We start from the raw sequence: 10,744 nt of genomic DNA, 5'->3' as shown, positions 1-10,744 counted from the left end.
AAAGCAAAAAGCTCCTAACCCAAAACATCCAGGAAATCCAGGACACAATGAGAAGACCAAGCCTGAGGGTAATAGGTATAGAGGAGAGCGAAGATTCCCAACTTAAAGGGCCAGTAAATATATTCAACAAAATTATAGAAGAAAACTTCCCTAGCCTAAAGAGATGCCCATGAACATACAACATGCCTACAGAACTCCAAATAGATACCCTAGAAAAAGCAAGAATGTTATCTTTCAACAAACCCAAAAGAAGATAGCCACACAAACATAATTCCATCTCTGACAACAAAAATAACAGGGAGTAACAATCACTTTTCCTTAATATCTCTTAACATCAATGGACTAAATTTTCCAATAAAAAGACATAAACTAACAGACTGGATACATAAACAGTTCCCAACATTTTGCTGCACACAGGAAACGCACCTCAGTGACAAAGACAGATACTACCTCAGAGTAAAATGCTGGAAAAAAATTTCCCATACAAACGTCCCAAGAATACAAGCTGGAGTAGCCATTCTAAAATCAAATAAAATCAACTTTCAACCAAATGTTATCAAAAAGGATAAGGAAGGAGACTTCATACTGGTCAAAGGAAAAATCTACCAAGATGAACTCCCAGTTCTGAATATCTATGCTCCAAATGAAAGGGTACCCACATTCATAAAAGAAACTTTACTAAAACCCAAAACACACATCGCACCCCACACAATAATAGTGAAAGACTTCAACACCCCACTCTCAGCAATGAACAGATCATAGAAACAGAAACTAAACAAAGACACAGTAAAACTAACAGAAGTTATGAGCCAAATGGACCTAACAGATATTTATAGAACATTTCATTCTAAAGCAAAAGAATATACCTTCTTCTCAGCACCTCATGGTACCTTCTCCAAAACTGACCATATAATTGGTCACAAAACAGACTTAGACAGATACAAGAAGACTGAAATAATCTCATGCAGCTTATCTGATCACCACGGACTAAGGCTGGTCTTACATACAAACAAGAACAACGGAAAGCACACATACACATAGAAGCTGAACAAAATTCTATTTAATGATAACTTTGTCAAGGAAGAAATAAAGAAAGAAATTAAAGGCCTTTTAGAATTTAATGAAGATGAAGACACATCATACCAGAACTTATGGACCATGAAGTAGGAGAAAACTCATAGCTCTAAGTGCCTCAAAAAAGAAACCAGAGAGAGCTTACACTAGCAGCTTGACAGCACACCTGAAAGCTCTAGAACAAAAAGAAGCAAATACATCCAAGAGCAAATAATCAAACCCAGGGCTAAAATCAATCAAATAGAAACAAAAAGAACTACACAAAGAATCAACCAAATCAGCATCTGGTTCTTTGAGAAAATCAAGAAGATAGATAAACCCTTAGCCAGACTAACCAGAGGGCACAGAGAAAGTATCGAAATTAATAAAAGCAGAATTGAAAAGGGAGACATAACAATGAAATATATCTTAAAATAACTATTCTGTTTGTTGAATATCAACAGTTGAAAATATTATGATCATGTTCTATAAACATCATATAAATATTATTGATAATTTTCTCACTGTGCTTGAAATTAGCATTTTCTTAATGTTTAATTTCGAATAGTTTTAGCTAATTTGAAAAATTTTAAATATACTTACTGGTAAAATAATTTCTCTCCTAGAAACACTGATAATCTTTTTCAAGTTAACTGATTGTTAGACAATGTACTCAGATATATAATGTGTTTTAAATATTCTCTCACTATGTCAGGTGGTATCATATAAGGAGCTTTTGAATATATTTATTAATGATTCATTTTTAATATTTCATGATCTATCACTGGCTAATTCCCAAAGAATATTTTGTATTATTTGAAACAATTTAGTATTCAACATTAGATACAGGATCCTCAGTTATGGATAGTATTAAATATTCACTTATGATATTTTTAGTGTATGAAAGATAAGAATATAAAAGTTGAACAATTTTATATATTATTTGATCCTCAAAATACTCAATATTATTAATATGTTTGATGTATAAAGTGCAGTTACATAATAAAAAGTTTTAAAAACCCTATATATTAATAGGAAACTGAATGTTAAAACTGAAAAACATTTAAAAAGTAAACAGGACTGAGAAATGCCACAGGGATTATGGATAGTTGAAAAGCCACAGTTTTCAGGCCTAGCCTAGTTCCTTAGAAAAATCCCTGGTACTAATTTCAAGTGTGGAAAGAACAAAATGTATCCACGTAGTGAACAGTCGAGAGCTCCGAAGATTAACCAGGACAAGTCGCAAAAGTCACAGAGCATTTCTAGAAGGAAGAACAGAAGTCTGAGATAGATTTCACTGTGGTGCAAAGATAGGCGTCTATGATTTAAAGCTCAGTATTTTCTTAAAGTGAGTAGAGAAAGGGTAAGAAATAATACGCTGACAGGAGCATGGCTCCTTAGGTAGACATGACACTTCAAGATGAATCGCTTCCACAGCTAGGCCGTGTAGCATAAAATGTGAATCGGACTTAGAAGGAAAGAGGAAAATGGTTTATTTTTTTGTGGGGTTTATTTTGAAATTTACTCTGATATTAGCAATGCCTTTTTATTTTTTTCCAGCCTGACGTTATTTTTTATAAAGAGAATGGTTACTTTATAACAAATAATCTTTGTTGTACAATGGTGTGAGAGTGACTGGCAGGCTCTCCTAAGCCTTTGGATCCTTAGCAATAGCAGCATTTCCTGCAGATGCTGAACATATTTCATCCACCCTAACTGGCTCAAATCTGAAACACGTTCAATTTTTTTTAAACAATCTTGGAAAAAACTCTTTGATCCCATAGCAACGAAGAACTGAAAAGCTGTAATAACGTCTCTTTAAATTTTAGTGCAGTTTTTGCATATTCCACAAATATGCATTGAAATCGGTATTGAACTTTTACAAACTAAATTACATTTTCTAAAACTAAGTGGCGTTTAAGTAAATGTACTAGTTTGAATTATTTTTCTGCAAGTACATTCTCACATTTGTTTCATCATTACTCTGGCTTCAGGCTTCAGGCTTCTGCATTTTTCTTGTACTGGTAGAACACACACAGGTTTTATCATTTCCTACAGCAGAGGGCGCTGAAACCCAAGAATCAGGATTCAGGTTTTACCTAAGCTGTCAAACTTCTGTACTTGGCAACTCTGAAAAGAAGAGCAATCACCAAAGGAGCCTACCACCCAAAGGGAAACCTCCCCGACCTTTATTTCCTTTAATAACGATGGTAACCAATATGTTTTATGCACATTCTCATCAATTTTAACCGAAGTTTTTCTTTTATGAAGGATATTCCCATCCCTAGCCCCACTCCCCTCCTTGATATGTCATGTTCTGTGCTACATGGCACACCAGGTAGCAGATCAGAGTAAAAGTCAGTAACGTTGAGCTTCTGTTCTTCTTGAAATTAATTAGTTAACTGACTAGCTAATTAATTAAATGTGCGGGGAGTTTTGCTTGCATCTGTGCCTGCATACGACATGTGTGCCAGTGACCACCGAGGTCAGAAGGAGCATCAAATCCCCTGTGCCTGGAGTTACAGATAGTGATGAGCGATCAGGAACTGAACTAGGCTTTCTGGAAGAGCAGTCAGTGTTCTAACCACTGTACAATCTCTCTAGCCCTCATAATTGTGTTTCAAAACCTAATTCTTTGTGATAATTTCCCTGAAAGAGCTCAGCTTTACATTTTAAACATTTTCAAAAATGTATACACACATCGCTAGAGGGACGTCACCACTTCCTTCCGGGCAGCAGTCCTGCTCACGCTGCATACATAGAATGGACTTTCACGGCCATTCCCCAGAGGAGCGTGTCTTGGTTTCACTGACAGCAGATGTTTCATTTGTTGGGAGACACAGGATTTGATAAACATTTTGGAAGCAGGATAAATCAAATCACGACTCCTTTCGGTGTGGAAAAATTACCTTTTGGCAACTGGCACTGGGTCCCTGCTGGTGTGGCTAACTGAATAAAAGGTGGTTGCAGACCTTTGTTCTTTTGACATGTGATTACCAAACAACTCTAAACCTCCATTTTTACCTTTGGATTTTAGATTGTGATGTAGCCTGTCAGTGTCTAGAACACAGCTAAGGATTTTTGTTGAACTGTTAGATTTTTTTTTTTTTTTAATGAGGTAGAGTTTTTTCATGTTTTATTTGTATTTGTTAAAAGAAAAACAGAGAGAGAGAGAGAGAGAGAGAGAGAGAGAGAGAAAGAAAGACAGAAAGAAAGACAGAAAGAAAGAAAGAAAGAAAGAAAGAAAGAAAGAAAGAAAGAAAGAAAGAAAGACAGAAAGAAAGAAAGACAGAAAGAAAGAAGGGAAGAAAGAAAGAGGACAAAAAATTTCCACAAGAAAAAAACCCCCCACCCAAATCTGATAACAAAACCAAGCAAAACTGTGAAGCAGTTATCTTTGATTCCGGTCCTGGCAATTGCTTAAAGAAAAGTAATAAAGATTCTAGATTGGTTGTCAGACCCAGAGTATGTGGGGGAACTGTAGAATTTTTTTGATCACGTGTACATGTCGTGTTAACATTGTTCTGCCTTATCCTAAAATCACACCTCAGACAGGGATGCTGTTGAGAAAGGTGCTTCTGTGAGGCCGGTGACCTCAGTGGCTCTGTGCACCACGCCCTACTCTGCTGTCTGTCAGGGTTCCTGGTGGGCCATAAGAAAAATTTGGTTGAATATCGGACTTCGCTAATGTGCTCTAGGGTCTGCATTTTTTCTTGAAATCATAGCCGTATGGTAATTTTTCTATTTTTGTTACAGTTCTGTTTAACTGATGAACATGCAGTGGGTGTTTCTTGGAAAAAGGCCAATTTTTATTAAAATATTTCCAGGAGAAAAAAAATGTGTACACATGTGAAGGCTTGGTCCAGTGGGATCTGTGAGGAAGGCTTTCCCATTCAATATTTTTACATTAAACCAGTTAATGAACAGTAAAACTCTAAAGGAGTACAGTGTTTCTGAAACCTCTATGAAGAAACTCCTGAGAATTCTACTGCTTTTCAGCCTCCACAAAAAGACCTTTTCTGATTTTTAAAAATAGGATTAGCAGACCATGTCACGTATTAAACGTAAAATTAGAAGAGAAAGAACCTGACCTGCAAGAGAAGCTCCCCCAATTTTGTTCTGTCATCATCTACAACTAATTCTGAGTACAAACTCAATTACTAGAAAATGTTATTACATTTAGTGTGTGTGTGTGTGTGTGTGTGTGTGTGTGTGTGTGTGTGTGTGTACATCCACATCACAATGTGCATATCAGGGTCAGAGGACAGAGTTGTTTCTCACATGTGTACATGCATCCAAACATATACACTAAAAAAAAAAATCTAAAAAAAAAACAATTAAAATTTAATAAAATCCACATACCTAAATTGTTCAGAGGTTTTACATCTTTGCACAGTACCACTGCCCACATATCCTTCAGACAAGATGGGCGACTTCAGGATGGTAGGCCGTAGATGACCACTTATACCTCAATGTTCTCTGTTAGAACTTTTACTTGCCTTCCTGTGTTATGGGACTCCCAGGACCCTGAGGAATTTGTTGTTTTACCACACTGTGCAGGCCATTTTGAAAGAGCTACTTCGCGATTTCCAATCCCTGATTTTACCTCAATAACCACAAGAGGAGTTAAGATATCCTGCCTTTCCTCTTCAGTTTAATGAGACATTGCCACTGCCTTCTTTACAGCGAGCGCAGCCCATTTTCTCTCTTGGAAGAGCCTCTTTAAGAATTCCAAGAGTCTTAGCCGGGCGTGGTGTGGTGGCGCACGCCTTTAATCCCAGCACTTGGGAGGCAGAGGCAGGCGGATTTCTGAGTTCGAGGCCAGCCTGGTCTACAAAGTGAGTTCCAGAACAGCCAGGGCTATACAGAGAAACCCTGTCTTGAAACAAAACAAAACAAAACAAAACAAAACAAAACAGAATCCCAGGAGTCTTCTGCCCCTTGGCCCTTCAGTCCTCATCCCACTCCCATGTGCTGCTGCTGATTTGTTGTGCCAATGCTCTTCTTAGGGTCTCGGTGATCCTAAGATCTAGTTCTTTCTAATATCGATTCAACTTGTTCCAACTTCTGTTGGAACCCAGTGGCAGCAGTCCAGGAAAGAACTCAGCTAAATCCCAGTGAAGAGAGATGTTTACGTAGAGTACACCATAAGAGGGCAGTGGTCCAGGTAACAGAACACTGTGCTTAGTACTGAATGGCACACCGTGGCTGTTTTATTTGAGAGTCAACCTCTTTTCAGTTTGGGCTCTTGCCACGCAAGCCAGGGCAGTTGGAATTGGTGGATATCTAGCTCTTCTTGGCTGTGGGTTGTGTTTATAGGGTGGCACCTCTGTGGTAGAAGTGGGTGGTTGATCATTCAAATTCCCACTCTGTTATATCATTTGTTTAGCTCCCCACAGACTGAGGGTGAACTTCAAATCTCAGTCTCCAAGAAACTGGTTTGACCTGAAAGGATACAGGAGTGTTTTGCTTGTATGGTTTTCATTTTGTAAAAAAAATAATGTTATTAGAAGTGCTTCCTGAACCAGGCTTGTATTATACCTTACCAGATTACCAGGGACAACTCTGAATATTGATATATTCCCTCTTCAGAACATTATAGCAGGTGCATTATCAAACTTGTCCTGCCCCCTTTTCAGTACTTTTCAGACACTTTAATTTAGATTTTTCATGGAGATAGGCCAAGATCATATTTTATCTTTCTGACTAGACAAAGTAATAAAATTAGTTAGTTTCAATATATGCAAAATAAAAAACCCGTTAGATAATTAAACACTAGATAAAAATAAAAAAGAATGAAGTAGATCTTAGAATCACTATTTAGTATGGCTTAAAACATGGGTACCGGAGTCCCCACAACTATGCTGGGATTCTATTCCTGGAAGTGCTGGATCTTATAAATTTAAGCAAGTGTCTTAAACTCCCCAGTGTCCCATTGTGCTCATCTGAGAATGGAATCACAATAGTTACGTGATCTGAAACATTCTAACACATACAAGCACATTAAATGTGACTAGCATGTAATAAATTACAAAGGAAATCTGCTGATCCGATATTATAGAATTTAGGTATCATTGGCAAGAGGTTTTGAGTATGCATAGAATTAGACAAAGCTGTTATTTCAGACAAGAGGAATAACAGTTGGGAACACAAAAGTAATACAGCAAAGAGAAGATGGATAAACTGGGCAGGGGATTGGTCTGAAGGCTTAGCTCCAGCTTTGAAGGTGGTCGGAGGAAAGAGAGGTGTGCACTTATGATCAGAATCTTCTAACCCACCCTTGCTCTATCTATAAAGGATGCTCAAAACTGAAGATGTATTCCCCACCACTTCTGACTATGAATACAGGTTAAGATTCTCATAAAATGCATTCATTTAAAGTAGTAAATCACCTAACAGATATTTCAACTTTATTCGTCATTGCTATTCTTCAGGTCCCATTCTCATAGCCTTAGAGAATTTGTTTCTTCCCAATGTTTCTGTTTCTTCCTCATGCCCTTGCCTCATAACACCTGATGGTATAGTATATATTTATTTGATCACTCCCATCTCTCTGAACATAAGTTATCACAAGGCCAGTGGTTTTTCCGGCACCCAGAAATAACCAGATATGGAGGTATTTAATAAATACTTGCTGAACTACTAGTTTCAAAAGTACAAATTGTGGCAAACAAACGTTTGTTTTATGTGAAGCCATTTTTTTTTATCTTCTCTGAATAATTCAAGTCAAAACAGATGGACTTCAGAGTGATGATTCAGAGCGATCCCTTGATTTGTTGAAATGGAGAGATTCTTAGTAGTAGAGGCGACCGAAGAATTGGTTCAGTGAGATGCATGCGAGGGAATAAAAGACTTTGGCTTTAAAGGGCTGCAGCTGAACATGTGAGAGACTATTGCTTTTGATAGACATCTACATGACTATAGTTGTTCATTTCAGTGCTCAAATGATAAAGATATCAATTGGAACTTCCTCTAGCCTCAAGTAAGTTAAGCACATGACATATTCATCATTATTATTAGGCAATGTGTGTGGTTATTTGGATGCCTATTCAAACACTACCAATACATTTTGAAATTATACAAGACAACCCACAAGACAAAAAATGAGGGGAGAATATGTAAATGTATAATAGAAACAAGATCTATTATTGTGTATCAAGCAATTAGACATTTAAAGGTATGCTTAACATTTGATGATATATCTCATAGTATCACAAACATCAAATTATAATGTTATATAGTCAGATATCTGTATTTTTCTAGTTATGTCATATTATTTGAACCATTAGTGTGTTAGGTTCCCCTCTTTTTATTATTAAAAACTACAAATCAATTAGATTACACTAACTGTAAGGCAAAAGTTGGAACTTCCTCCAGGGTCTGAATTTCCATTTCCCAACAACTTGACAGGACTGGTTCAACTTCATTTTCTTTCTGTGAAATGAGCGGAATCAGGGGTCATAGCATGTTCTTTATTTCCCTTCAAATCTAGCTACTGTTCTTCAAGCATAGCATGCTAGCTAATTTATTATAGATACTTGGCAGTGAATCCACAGTACAGTAATATGCATGAGACAACCTGTTTGTCAATATACAGTCCTATTGCTACATCTGTCTCTTACAAATCTTGAGATATTTTCAGCACTTGAATGTTGCATGTGTAATCCCATCCACCCACCATACCACCTCTTGTGTATAATGCACAAAAGTTTAGAGTCAAGAAGGTATCTGTCACTGGTGACGTAAGCTCTCTTCTCCTGTAGAACAGAATACTGCTTCCTTTTTGTGCTCCTCTCTTGTCCTTCAACAATTAACTATCAGAACATCAGTCTAAACATAATTTGCATGCCATAGCTTAGAGTTGTTGCTAATTGGTTTTGATGTGATGAGCATCATTTGGGCTTTAGAAATGGACATTGAGGCTAATGAATTATCAGTTTACAGCTATTTTCTTCTAGATGTCATAGTAGGAAATAAAATAAAACAAAGCTCTCATCTTTTTAGCTATGTTATTCTTGATATTGAGACAGAAAGAGCAGAAAAATAAAGGATGGGAAACATATCCATGAGTATATCTCCATTTTCACTGGGCCTTCCCATCAAGATTTTGGGGTTCCTTTGGAGGCTTTATAGGAGATCCTGTTTTTGAAAAGTCTGAGCAGGGAGAGAGAAGCAGATACATTTATTTTCTTCCAGCTGCAATTAGAAAAATTTCACCTCATGATACAACAACTGTGGCACAGTTTAGGTTTCGCCACTAGATTCTTGTAGCAGCTATGAGGATGCTAGACCTCGAAAATAGCAGAGCAAGCAAGCAGAGTATCTGGCATACTGCATGGAGTATGCTCTTGGGTGGAAGAATGTCAGAAAGGCTTGACAACTATTCATGCAGTGTCTGCAGCTCCTAAGCCTTGCCGGGCAAGCTAAGGCACCACCCTATCTCAAAGTCAGCAGAAAGACTTCAGATGGGATGTGAGAGATGCAGCACAACGAGTGAGACAGCATGCTCAGGTCTTGCTTGAAAATGTCATGATGACCCAGGTGCAGCCACTCAGGAGAGCTGTCTGGCCAGCCTGGTGGAGGACCAAGAAAACAGGTCTCCTACTATGAAGACATGAGCATCTGAAACTCAAGTTTAATGGTTTACTCTAATGTAGTGGGTACCAGGCAATCCTCTGCAGCAGCATCAGGAACATACTATAGAGAGGAAAGTCACACTTAAAAATCTAAATAATATACAAAAATTAGGTTCCACCAGTTGCTCAGCAATACTGAGGAAAGGAACCAGAGAATCATGAGAAACAATCTACCAAATGCCTGACCAGTATTTACTCCTCAAAAAATGTAAAAGTTATTAAAAAACAAAACAAAACAAAGCATGAGAAACTGTTACAGCTAACAGAATGCTAAGAAAATGAGCTAACTTGGGGTTAAGTGGAATTCTTGCACAGAAAGAAGACACTGGATATATTGGTTTCAATAAGTGAATTAATACTGATATATGACAATTCAAGTTCAGACTATTTCTTTAGTTTTTTTAAAATATAATCTCTCTAACAAAACAAGACAAACATCATCATCATCAACAACAGGAAGAAAAACAAGACAACAACAACAACAAACACAACAACAACCAAAAACATTTGCAAAAAGCATACAAAACCCCATGAAGTCTGTTTTTCTTTTTTTTATTAGATATTTTCTTCATTTACATTTCAAATGCTATCCTCTTTCCTAGTTTCCTCTCCAAAAATCCCCTATGCCCCACCCCTCTCCCTGCTCACCAACCCACCCACTCTCACTTCCTGGCCCTGGCATTCCCCTATACTGGGGCATAGAACCATGAAGTCTGTTTTTCACTGGCCAATTACTCCTAGACATGAGATCAAGGAGAGTGAGCAAGAGACAGAAAGAGAGAGAGAGAGAGAGAGAGAAAGAAAAAGGGGGATGGTGAGGGAAGGGGTGGAGAGAGAGAAGTTGTGTGCATGGTGGTATGTGTAGGGAGATAAGGAGGATCTGGGAGGTGTTGGGGGAAGGGAAATATGAAAATATAATGCACAAAACTTAAATAAATAAACACGTTTTTAAAGTAATTAAGAATAAGTCTTTAAAAACCACTGGATAAATCAAATCATTTACTCATCACAAATTCCATACGTGAATACAAATTATTTTGATCATATTATCTTCC

Source organism: Mus caroli, chromosome 5 (assembly GCF_900094665.2).
Source record: "Mus caroli chromosome 5, CAROLI_EIJ_v1.1, whole genome shotgun sequence".
Classification (NCBI taxonomy): domain Eukaryota; kingdom Metazoa; phylum Chordata; class Mammalia; order Rodentia; family Muridae; genus Mus; species Mus caroli.
This window is presented reverse-complemented; position numbering follows the sequence as displayed.